Below are 13,067 nucleotides of genomic sequence, written 5' to 3' on the forward strand. Positions count from 1 at the left end.
CACATCAGGTAATGTAGTAGCCATGTTTACTACTGGCTGTACGATTAGCCGCATTACGTACCTTATGCACATGTTATAAAAACACGACGCTGAGGTGAATTCTCTCACAGTCTTTCCTAATTCTTGTGCTGTTCAGTAGGGAGAGGGAAAGGAGCAGGGACAGCATCGGAATTTAGTTAGGCAGCAATATTCACAGTGGTAGTTCGTCAGTATAGGGAGGGAGAGCTGACCGAGTAGGGCTTAGAATGTTGTGAAATTGTCAGCGTAGAGAGGGAGAGCTGACAGAGTAGGGCTTAGAATGTTGTGAAATTGTCAGTGCAGGGAGGAAGAGCTGACCGAGTAGGGCTTAGAACATTGTGAAATTGTCAGTGTAGGTAGGGTTACAGTATCCAGCGTTTTAGCACTATAAGGATTCATTTCTTAACCTTGTAGTGACCAGGCGTGAAAAAAAAAACTTAAGAATCCAACGGTACTTTTTGGGGCTAATTTATATATATTTTTTCATGAATCTTTCTGTCTCTGCTCGTGCGTATTGCGTCATACATGTATGCACGTCATTGCATAGATACGCACAGGCGAATAAAAGATACACTAATACTACGTGCCGCTGCACAGAAAAATGTCAGTTCACACAATGAAGTGTGCGGCTCTGGCCGCACGCTCTATTGTGTGCAGCGGTGAATTATGATGCTGGCGTACACAGATGCACCCGCATCCCAATTAATCAGAAATGAAGATCATCCGGCCGATACTGCAGTACCAGCCGAGATGATCTTCAGAACGGCCGGGGTTATACGTAGTGTGAACCCGACCTAAAAATGCAAACGTCTTCTAGGTTTCTTTCCATGTGAATACATGGCATAGCGTAGGGAGAAAAAAAAACCTTGAATATAATAACTAGAAATATATTTAAAGTTCAGAGATAATTGGAATATAAGACTATGCGAGTGACTGTGAGACCTCCTCTAATTACAGTCCGCCAGTAAAAGGCCTCTGTATTACGCCTCACATCAGGGACAGTCTACAGCCCTTGTATTTTATTCCCATAATGTATAATGTGAATTGAAGAGCACAGGGCCCTAATGTTTCTCCGGCCGCAGCCTTTGTTCGGTGCCATCAGCCCGCAGCCCCTAATGATTCCTTTTTATGTGACGCCCTAAGTGTTTTTTTCTTCTTTATGCTGAAATGTCAGTTATTGTACGCGTGACATTTTGCGGCCATCTTTTAAGTTAAGATATGGCATTTCGCTCAATTATTCTAAAAGGCACGCATTTACAGCATGAAAGGATCTTTTCTTACTCGTCTGCCTCTGTTCAAATATCACAATGATAGGTGATCAGAGAAGACAGAGACATGTTTATCGAGACATTATTATTATTATTATTATCGATAGTTTCATATTACTTACCTTTCCAGCAGGGGTTGTTCACCTTTTTAGCATGGACTTTATAAACCATCTTCCAGATATATGGCTCCTATTCATTTCATAGCGCTTCTCCTTTAAATTATTTAAAGGGGTCCATCAACTGAAGATAATACATTATTAAAGGAGTCCTCTGGTTTAGAAAATTCATCTTCCAATATTCTCTTCGGGGATTCTAGGATAATAGAGGTGGTTTTCTCATTCAGGTTCTCATCTATTATATTATATATTTACTCTGAAGAACCTGGCACGTCAGCACATGATATCGAAGACCCATTGATTTAAAGGGGTAGTCCAACGAAAATCTTTTTCTTTCAAATCAACTGGTTTTAGAAAGTTATACAGATTTGTAATTTACTTCTAATTAAAAATCTCCAGTCTTCCAGTACTTATCAGCAGCAGTATGTCCTGCAGGAACTGGTGTTTTCTTTCCAGTCTGACACAGTGCTTTCTGCTGCCACCTCTGTCCATGTCAGGAACTGTCCAGAGCAGCAGCAAATCCCCATAGAAAACCTCTCCTGCTATGGACAGTTCCTGACATGGACAGAGGTGGCAGCAGAGAGCACTGTGTCAGACCGGAGAGAATACACCAGTTCCTGCAGGACATTCAGCAGCTGATAAGTACTGGAAGACTTGACATTTTTAAATAAAAGTAAATTACAAATCTATATAACTTTCTGAAATCAGTATATTTGAAAGAAAAAGTTTTCGCTGGAGTACCCCTTTAATATATAGGAAACTTGCAGCCTGAGGCTATACTTCATGCAATGTCTTCATGAGACACAAGTAATTGCAAGTAACAATTGCGGATGTGGTTACAAGTACAATGCAACAGAATAAACTCAAACTGGATCCCGCAGCTGAAGATACACCCGCTATAGACGTATCTAAATGTGTGTTTAAACCAAAGTCTTTAAGCCCTGGTGCATAAAGAGTGGCGTCTTTATTATGAGTGCTGCGTCTGGGTATAAAAACACCTTGGGGAACTGGGTTAGTGCAGAAAAAAAAGATGACAATAGCATGGCGCTCTCCATAATACAGGCAGATGTCAACACATTGGTGATGTATATAGCTTAGGCTTCTGTCTAAATCAGACAAACATTGTGCAGATGGCAAAGATATACCGTAGTGTAAGAAAATAAAAATCAGGCTAAACACATGCACAACAACAACAACAAAAAGAAGACGAAAAAGCAGAAGAATTATACAGAAATACCTGGTAATATAAACATCTAACAGCTCCTGGAGGCTAATGGAAGCTAATGAGTGCCATCTAGTGGTGAGTTCAGGCAAATCCCAGTGGTGTCATTTATAATCAGTAGTGTAATAAATAACAGCAGGTGACAACTCTCCTTAGATAAGACTTTCAATTAACCCTGGTAATGGCCTCTGCATTTTTACCCCCCCTCCTCCCATAGTGGTCATCTTTTACATATAGCAGATACCCACCAGACCTGCCAAGCTGGACTTTTGCACCAAGGCTTGAGAGTCTTTAGATACAACCCACTGAAGTGCATTACATACTAAAGGTACAGGTTATACCGAGATGAATGTACTACATAGATGCTTTAAAATGTTCCCCATGCCAACCTCTGGCAGGAGTACAGGAGGAATTCTTCATTGAAGGGTTACTCCATTAAAAATCTTTTTTTTTTTTTTTTTCATATCAACTGGTTTTAGAAAGTTATATAGATTTGTAATTTACTTTCATTTTAAAATCTGAAGTCTTCCCATACTTATCAGCTGCTGTATGTCCTGCAGGAAGTGGTGTATTCTCTTCAGTCTGACACAGTGATCTCTGTCCATGTCAGGAACTGTCCAGAGCAGGAGGGTTTTTTTATGGGAATTTGCTACTGCTCTGGACAGTTCCTGACATGGACAGAGGTGGCAGCAGAGAGAACTGTGTCAGACTGGAGATAATACACCACTTCTTGCAGGACATGCAGCATCTGGTAAGTACTGGAAGTAAGTCAATTGCAAATCTATATAACTTCCTGAAACCTGTTGATTTGAAAGAACCAGCCTATACTGACCTTACTATATCTATAATGACTGAGATGGGACAGTGCGGCGGATAGTAATTGGCTGAGCTAGCTGTCACTCCTGGGATGAGTGCAGTGTTGCAGTTAATAAGGGACCCGGACACACCACAGGAGGACAGCAGCACTATATCAAAACCCCTTTGAAATATTTGCAGCTATGTTTTAGTACACCTTCTATGCCAAAGTGGGGTGGCATCAACATAAAGGTGGCATGGAAAGTCACAAAATGTGTGCAAGACTTCTTTCTGGTCAATAGGTGGCGTCAAAAACCACATGTGGGGAAAAGAGCCTTAAAGAGAACACATTCGTTATTCATCATGAGACGATTTTCTCAGGTGAAGCTGGCATGAAGAAAAAAGTGCAAGCTTGAAAAAAGGTGTGAAAAATCCCAACAGCTTCATCAGATAAAGAGAATCTAGATGATCTGTCATTATGCTGATTCCCTTTAAATTAGGATTGACTTCACATTCATGTGACAGACGGGGACGTCATGGGGATATTAATGGAATCTGGTGGTATTTTTGTAATCTAAAATTTTAGTGCATTTCCATTTACGGCCACTAGAGGCTGCTAAAAATGTTTGTATAACATTGCACATTACTTCTCCTCCCATGGGATTGCCAAAGGTTGGGTTACAGTACATAATACTTGGCCTTGTTTTGGCAATGGATACTTGATGATCACCCACAATTTAACAAATTTGTGTAGGTGTTGTGTTTTTCTTTATATGCAAAAATAAATGTTGTCCAATGTCTGTTCTTTATGTACAATCAAATGACCGGGCCGACCTGCACTAACCTTGGCGCATAGGTAAATCAGGCGCCTTTGAAGGTTTTCGATTATATACCAGACCTTTCGGACCTACTGTTTTCCAAATATTCACAAAATAACTCTGCTCCTCTTACAGGTTCTGCAGCTCCTGTGCCTCCTGGTAACTCATACATCTTTCCATAGTGGCAGTTGTTGCTTCCAAACAGGCAGTGCAGGGTCTATATCAGTGATCCTGGTATATAATGTGGACATACCTCCAGAGGCAAGACGTAAAATTTCTGCACATAAAACCCATTTAACTTTGTGTAACTTGAACAGAATATATCTATATTGAATTTGGGCTTTCTTATAAATTATAACCCTTTCAGACCAGTCATACCTCCAAAGAGGAACTTGCATTTGAACAGAAAACTCTTTCAGCAAAACCAATGGCACAAATAGTGATTTTCTATGGGAAAAAAGAATAGGTATATACCCTACATATGTCTCAGAAGGGACGGGGGAGGACGTAGAGAAGAGCTCACACACAGATTTTTGTTTCTTCAGCAGAAAGCAGAAGCTCAGAACTGGGAGAAGGAGACTGTATAGATAATGACAAATATGAAATGAATTGTTAGTCTAACCATGGGCATGTTTGAGTGTAATACCCCTTTAAGTCCTCTTTGTGTAGGACGTAAGATGTATTTTCCGTCACATTCTTCTTTAGTCCTTATATCAAGAGCCTGAAAATGAAGGAAATTTAGCTCGGATCTTTCCAGTCACCATGCTTCTTTTCTTTCAATAATTTCTCTCTTTTCTCAGAAAGGAAATAATGAGTTTATATACCGCCTCTTCTTTCCCACAATTTGTGCTGATATCTCTTTAAAATATTAAAAGGTTTCCTTTATTGCATATATTGGCTTCATATCAGTAGTTCTTGACCACACAAACAGATAAACTAAATGCACCAGTGGGGAGCCAGGTAATTTTTCTAGTATGGTATATTTCATATCCAATGTATATGCCTGGACCTGAACCATTTAAATAATTACAGGAGTTGATTTATTACTCATAGAGGTCTATTGAATTGTAAAAGAAAAATGACAGTGTAAATCCGCCAGGCCTTTATAGCTGATAGGATTTGCTGCCATTTGCATGCACATTTTTTAACTTAGATTGATGATATGACTGGTGTCATGATATGATTAGGGATCGTATCACATTCTCTCCAGTAATAAATAAAGATAAAAGCTATGGAAATCATATTACCATTATATCAGGAGTAAAATGAAACCCTTCCATTAATTTACACTGGCTATATGTCAGCAAATGTAATGAGTCTGTATGATGGTTTCTGGACTTGTCCCTTATTTGCGGTGTACAAGCTGTCAACAAGCTGATGGTGACGGAATCAAAAGAAAATCATTTTTGAGATTTTTTGTGTGTGTGTGTGTGGCCATATGTGTATTTTGCGTACCAATCTCTTATTTAGTAACATGATGTCCGACCAAGGGATAATAATTGGGATGGAAGGCCCATCATAAAGATGTGTGGAGACTAAAGGCCCGATTGCGGCCGATAATCACTTTGTGTAATAAAAGGCAAGGAATGATTGTTCTCGTTCAATGTCTACTGCCGTTGTTCCATGCATAAGGAGATGCTATCTCCTATGGGCTCCTTGGAGGATCTAAAGATTTCTGGGGAGCACCCCCCCCCACACCTGTAATAGTGCCTACAGCAATCAGGGAACGAGGAGCAAGCCAGAACTGACATGACAGGTAGGTGCTTATTTGCTCCAACTGATCGCCCTGTGTAATAGGGTCTTTACAGACCATTGCTGCTCCACTGGGAATTCTGGGAAGGATGGAGATGCAAAATAGCTCTGTCCATTCAAGTCAAGTCTCAATCAAGTAGTCTTAGAGCCTTGACTGGGGATTTTATGTCAAGCCAAACCATCTCTTGAAATGGAAAGACTTCCTATCTGCAGACAGCTGTTTCGGGGTTGTTGCCTCTCATCGGAGCAGGATATTGGCTGGCTAATGAAAGGCGTGGGTCCAAGGGATAATAATTCTCCTTGAGGGCCCTATTACATAGAGCGATATTCAGCCAAATTAGGCCGATTCAGTCGATTCTCATTCTGTGTAATAGAAACAACGATCATTGGCTGAATGTTTCTTAAGGTCCAGACCTAAAATCATGGCTAACGATTAGATAAATTGTTCATACATTACCACTATACGATCTTAGTCTCCGCCTGCCTTCTGCTCTCTTCCCGGCATTGTGTGCTGTAGCCAGGGCCGTATTTACCACTAGGCACCCGTGGTCCGGTGCCTAGGGCAGCACCTTGCAGGGGGGCAGCACCAGAGAGCAGGGGGACAGAAAAAACTATTTTTTTTGTTTTTATTTTTTTAGTTTCTCTCCTCCCGTTCAGACTTGCCAGTAAATCTGGTGTCTTTTCCAGGGGGGTGGGGGGCATTGTGGTATTGGTCAGGTCTGGTATCGCCAATAGGTAAAGATAGGGCGTCTTCAGGCTAAGTGCTTAGGGCAGCAGCAGCTGTTAATACAGCCCTGACTGTAGCTTCTCTGAGCTGACAGGCGGCTTAGCCAATCACTGGCCAGTAAAGGGCAAGGGCTGTTTGGATGTCATAGCCCTCTGCTCGAATGGTCACCTGCTAAGTTGTTCCGGGTGTCGCCACTTCTATGGTGGTTGGTCGGTGGAATATAGCTCAGCCAGTTATAGTTCTGTGGTGACGCCAGTGCTAGTTCAGCACACAGGTGTGATGATATACCTGCTTTAGTTTGTGACTGGCTACCCTGTTCCCCAAAGGTTGGTGACATGCCAGGTTGTAATGGATCCCTTGGGCGCTTATCACGGTGGTCCGGAGATATGACCCACCCGGAGTGTCACCCACAGAAAGGGGAATATGACCCAAGGATAGTGTAGCCTGTGTAGGCGGGTGCTGGTGCAATTAGTACTAAATCACAGTTGAATAAATAAACTGATCTTTACTGACAAGTCTTTGAAATACAGGATAGGAGAATAACACATGACTGATACAGACTTGCTCTCACTGAATCTGTACTGAGAGTTACCAGAGTGCTGAGGTAGAATGGTAGTGCTAGCTTGGTTGAGTGCAGAGAGTTCAGAAGAGTAGAGAGGAGTTTGTCAGGAGAATAGAGGATTTCGTTGGGAGAGCCCCAACCCAGTTTAGTAGTGTGCTCTGCTGGAACTTTAGTAGAAGAGATACTTGAAGAAGAAATACTTGAAAGAAGAAGAATACTTGTGCCCGTGTTTCGACCTTTGTCGCTATAACCACCTTATGCCCTGCAGTGTCGGGGTATCCGTCCTACAAGGGTGGCGCAAGCCCCAGTCCTGGTTACCTGAGTTGAGCAAAGTGTCTGAAGTTTTCTGGTGACACCTGTGCTGTGAGATAGAGTACGTAGGCCCTTGGCTGCTTTGCTCTATCCGGATCAGTTTCTCTGTCTAGGATACTGTCCTGCCCCTTAAGAGATGTTCATGGCATGGGTTGAGGTATTCTCTGACTTATCCTCTCTTTAGTGTTGCATTCTTAGGCCCCGTTCCCACTGAGGAAAGGTAGCGGAATTCCGCGACGGAATTGTCCGCCGCGGAATGCCGTTAGCCTCCCGCTCATAATGGGAGTCTATGGGAAGGCGCGCGCTCCTGCCCTGTCCGCGCTGAAGAATGAACATGTTCATTCTTCAGCGCGGACAGGGCAGGAGCGCGCGCCTCCCATAGACTCCCATTATGAGCGGGAGGCTAACGGCATTCCGCGGCGGACAATTCCGTCGCAGAATTCCGCTACCTTTCCTCAGTGGGAACGGAGCCTTAAGTAGAAGTGTTGCTTTGAGAAAGAAAGTCTCTTTGTTCTTCATACATGTGTCCACTACCACTACTAGTCTACACTGGACTGACTAGACTAAACCGTCCCTTGGGGATTGTGTTGTGCAAAGAGTGCAGGGATAGGTAGAGAAAGAACAGCATCTCTCATAGGTTGGTACAGACCATGTGGTACAGAAACAGTAACCCTTAACTTACTAAAGCTGTATAACATAAAACAATATATACATAGTAATACTGGCACCTTGTGGTAAAACCTGAGAATGGGTCTTCATTACCACTTTACTTTGTAGTACGGGACTTTTGCAACAGGTGTCCAAACTAGGAACTCCCGTGGTGGGGCACCACACGGACATCTCTAACGATGTCCATGCAGCCCTTGTAAAACAATAATCGAGCCACGTGTTAGGCTCAGTATCATCGGCTGATCGTTTCTTTGGGCCATACCTAAAATCATCGGCCCCCAATCGCGCATAGCTACGTGCAATAGTGATGCATGCCCAGTGGCTGACAATTCAACAAACAGTTTACATTACCTGTCCACGTTCCCTGTATTCTTCTGTGCTCTGCTTTCTCCTTGGTCCCATGTGCTGTAGCCTCAGAGCGGCCTGTCTGAGCTGACAGGCCGCTCAGCCAGGAAGCAGAGCACAGGAGAAGACCGGGAACATGGACAGCTAATGTAAACTGTTTAGGCAAAGACTGCATGGATGTGTAGTAGGCCCAGTAAACTGCCGTCGCTCTAACAGATCGGCCCTTGTTTACAGTACTGATTGGGCCATCATCAGACCAGGGCTGGCGTCAGCACCAAGCTAACTAGGGCAAGTGCCGGGGCCCACAGCGCCTCTAGGGGCCCAGTCCCGACAGTTACCACACTTTTTTCTGTTAGTAAAAAAAAAAAAAAAAGTGTAGTAACAGAGGGGACTGGGCCCCTAGAGACCACATGTGACAGTTAGGGGGCGCCGGTACATACTGGAGTCCCCAGGCACATGTTTCTCTGCACAAATCTTCCCTACAGCCTGAGTAGCTGCTGCTGCTATGAAAGATGAAGGACCTTTGATGATGTCACGGGTCATGTGATCGGACACCTGATGGAGGGCAGAACGGTAGGCTCTGGAAACTAATAGTGTGTGCAGGACCTGTATACAGGAGAACTAGAGGCTTCAGCATGTTCATATGTTATACAGTATATATATCACTGAAGGTCCTGTATACAGGAGAACTAGAGGTATCAGCATGTTCATGTGTTATATATGTATATACTTTGAAAATGCTGGTGCTTCCAATTTTCTTGTATACAGCTCCTGCTCTGTGTATATATATATATATATATATATATATATATATATATAATGCTGGTGCTACTAGTTCTCCTGTATACAGCTCCCGCTATGTGTGTGTGTGCGTATATATATATATATATATATATATATATATATATATATATATATATTTAGAAAACATGCTGGGACTTCTAGTTCTCCTGTATACAGCTCCTGCTATATGTATATAACATAAACAGTTGGGGCTTCTAGTTCCGGGGCCATTTTTAGCATTGTACAAGCTGAGCAGTGATAGTTACCCCCATCCTGTCACTCCTCCAGAGTCCTGACTACCGCAGAGGTCAGGAGATACAGGAGGAGAAAGATATGCAGCAGCCGCATGTTTCTTCTGATCTAAATCTTTCCTCACCTCCAATGATTTGCTTCTCAAAGGGGCCCGCCGAGGCTCTGTCGCCCAAGGGTCCACAAAAACCTGGAGCCGGCCCTGAATAGGACCCTAAGACATATTATAGTTAGAAGTTACAAAATCGATATATTCATCTTCTCTGGACCATCTTAACTTAGGACTATAAGGGTACGTTCACACCTACAGGATCCGCAGCAGATTTGATGGTGCAGATTTGATGCTGTGTTCAGTTATTGAAATGAAATCTGCTGCGGATCCGGTAAGTGTGAATGTACCCTAACACAGATATTGCCTTTACAAACCAACATCTATAGCTAATGACCATGGTGCATATATAAAGCTATATAATGGAAAGAACCCTGCATTCTCTTCTGTGGGCTCATGGGAAGAGAAAAACACAGACTACTGCAGCTGCATTGTCTTCTCTGGAGGACCTTTGGGGTTCGTTCCCTGAAGAGTTTAGACTGGTTCCTTTTGTTCATGTGTTATGTTTTCAGGAAGTTGCTCTTTTTTTTATTTTTTTTTAATTGACTGATTAGAAACGAAATAAAATAAAATGTATCTCACTGTTACAGCCGCTTGCTCCCTAGCGTGCAGTGGAGAGTTCTGATGCGGGTGTGCAGGGATGCGCCCGCATCAGAACATTGCGGCTGAAAAGATCATCTGCAGTACCGGCCGGGATGATCTTTTCAGAGACCGGACGTTCCGTGACCGGGCCGGGTCACGGAACTCCCGGTCTAATACGCTATGTGAACATAGCCTAAATGAGGAAAAAAAATACTTACAAAATGAGGACAAAGTAAGGATAAAATACTGATGAAATTCAGACCAAATTAGGTGAAAATGAGGACAAAATATTCAACATAACCTCTGAGGACAAAATAAAAGTAAAATAAAAGGGTAAAAAACTGACGGAGAAAATGAGGATAAAATACGTGTGAACATCTATATCTGTACCATATTTCACGTTAATGTACCAGGAAGGAAACTTGTCTACAGGCCACTCATTGTAAGACATAAATGACATATGGAGAAGGTAGAATATCCTATACTAAATAGTGAGGAAATAAGCTGTGATCTAGACCTTTATCTGGTTCAGTACTTTTTTTAAAGAGAGATTGATATGATGTAGTAGCCTGTAAAAAGAGTATGCAAATATATACCTACCGCACCCTAGGTAAGAGATTGGACACCTTTGGCCCTCCAGCTGCCAAAAAGCTTCAATTCCTCTTATGGCTGGACTGCCAAAACTTTCTTAATCTAAGGTTCCTGCTCTAGGCCGCCATCAGCACATAAGAATTCTATAGATTATGTATTGATACTCTTTGTGGTATGGAGACATGAACTCCTGACTTATACTCTATTTCTATAAGGCTGGGTTCACACTGCGTTTTTTTCATCCGTTTTTTCATCCGTTTTTTTTTTTTTTTCAAAAACGGATGAAAAATGGATTGCAAAAAACGGATGCATTTGTGTGCATCCGTTTTGATCCGTTTTTCCATTGACTTCCATTATAAAAAAAAGCGGATCAAAACGTATTCCGTTTTTTTTGACGGACACAAAAACGTTGCTGACACTATTTTTTTGTCTGTTAAAAAAACCAGGATCTGTTAAACGTATGCTGAAAACGCAGTGTGAACCCAGCCTTAGTGTTATAACATCAACAGTTATCAACAGCTTTTTCTAGATAAAATAACTTCTTTACTTCATCACTTTAAAAAACCTCATGTCTATATATACAACATATTTAGGAGCAGGAAAGTCCCATAGAAGTCTGACTGGAGGTGAAAAGCAGCCCAGTGTTTTTGACATTACCGTCTTTAGAGGTCACCTCTAAAATGGTTGTGCAATGATAACATGTTGGCCAAAGTGCATACACTGACTGGCCATTTTGGTAGCGAACCCACATCTGGTGTATTGGATCTCAATTTGCCTTCAGAACTGAAGGAATTCATTGTGGGAATAGATTCCTGTAGATGCTGGAAAGGTTTTTCAGGAATATTGGCTGCTGAGGTGTATTTATCAATGGCTTTGCACCCATTTTTAGGTAAATAATTGGATTGTTCGACCATTTTTAGTCTAAGTTCTGTTTATGAACCAGTTTTCGACAGGCGAATATTTTTTAGATGCGACTTTTTTTTTAATCTGCCTGTTTTGAGTATTCACCCAAAAGTTCGTATAATCCAAGATATTTATCATTTGCGACTTTTTAAAAAGTCGTACAAACAGGTGCAGGCCTTCGTCTAGTCAGTATCAGGTGAATATAATTGCACTTTTTGTGCGACGATGTAAACGAGCGGTGATCTGCTAGATCGCCGCTCGTTTACTGGGCCTATTCCACGGCCCGATGATCATTGAGCGAGGGCTGCAAGGACATCGTTACCGATGTCGTTACCGCGCACCGCTATTCAACCGCATTCAATTGCGCATGAAGCGGCAGAGATGACTAAATGCTGTGCTCTGCTATCTTTGGTGTTCTCATAGACAATAAATGGAGGGACAACGCATACTTTAAGGTCGGGGGTCCAATGTGAATAAAGAGCAGGAGTCTATAATAAAATCGGCACGCAAAGATCGAAAAGTACAAACTGCAAAATCTTCACCTCAACTTGAGAAAAGTTGGCATGGGTCTTCTAGTAGCCATAGATCTATAGATATTAGCTGGTCAGCTGAGAACTGATTAATAACAACCAGCTATGGAATATATATGTCACGTGGTTTGGCTGTAATTCTACATGCCTGACTGCTCCTATTGAAATACCATATGCACTGTTCATATATTATGTACAATTCATAGCTGTCTGGATTTTCATGGATGATCTTGTAACCCCAAGTGTCTCTATTAACATCCAGCCAGGAAGCAGATGGGGTCTTAGTAAGGGCTGACTAATGATCTTCAGAGAGGGTCCCTTATCTGTGCTCAAACAAAGGATGCGGCACTAAGCCTTATGGTCAAAGGTGTGGCCTAATTATATCCTATGCAATTAAATGCCTGTAATTACATTTAGTGATTTAATTGCTGTGTTTACATATATGATTTACAGCTATTCCTGTAAACCCTTCCCGTGATAGACAGAGGCTTCCCGTGATAGACAGAGGCTTTCCTTTGCTTTGTATTAGTCATCTATAACTATTTCTTATGGCAGGTTAATATATTGCATTAATATTGTAAATAGGAGCGGGGGTTACGTTACATCACAATATATGGCAGCCATATAAAGTAGCAGTAACGCGGAGGTGACACAAATGTTATGGAGTAGAAAATGCAGCTTACTTGTCAAATTTATATAGCGTCCTATGAATGTTG

The sequence above is a fragment of the Dendropsophus ebraccatus genome, chromosome 12 (assembly GCF_027789765.1).
Source record: "Dendropsophus ebraccatus isolate aDenEbr1 chromosome 12, aDenEbr1.pat, whole genome shotgun sequence".
Classification (NCBI taxonomy): Eukaryota; Metazoa; Chordata; class Amphibia; order Anura; family Hylidae; genus Dendropsophus; species Dendropsophus ebraccatus.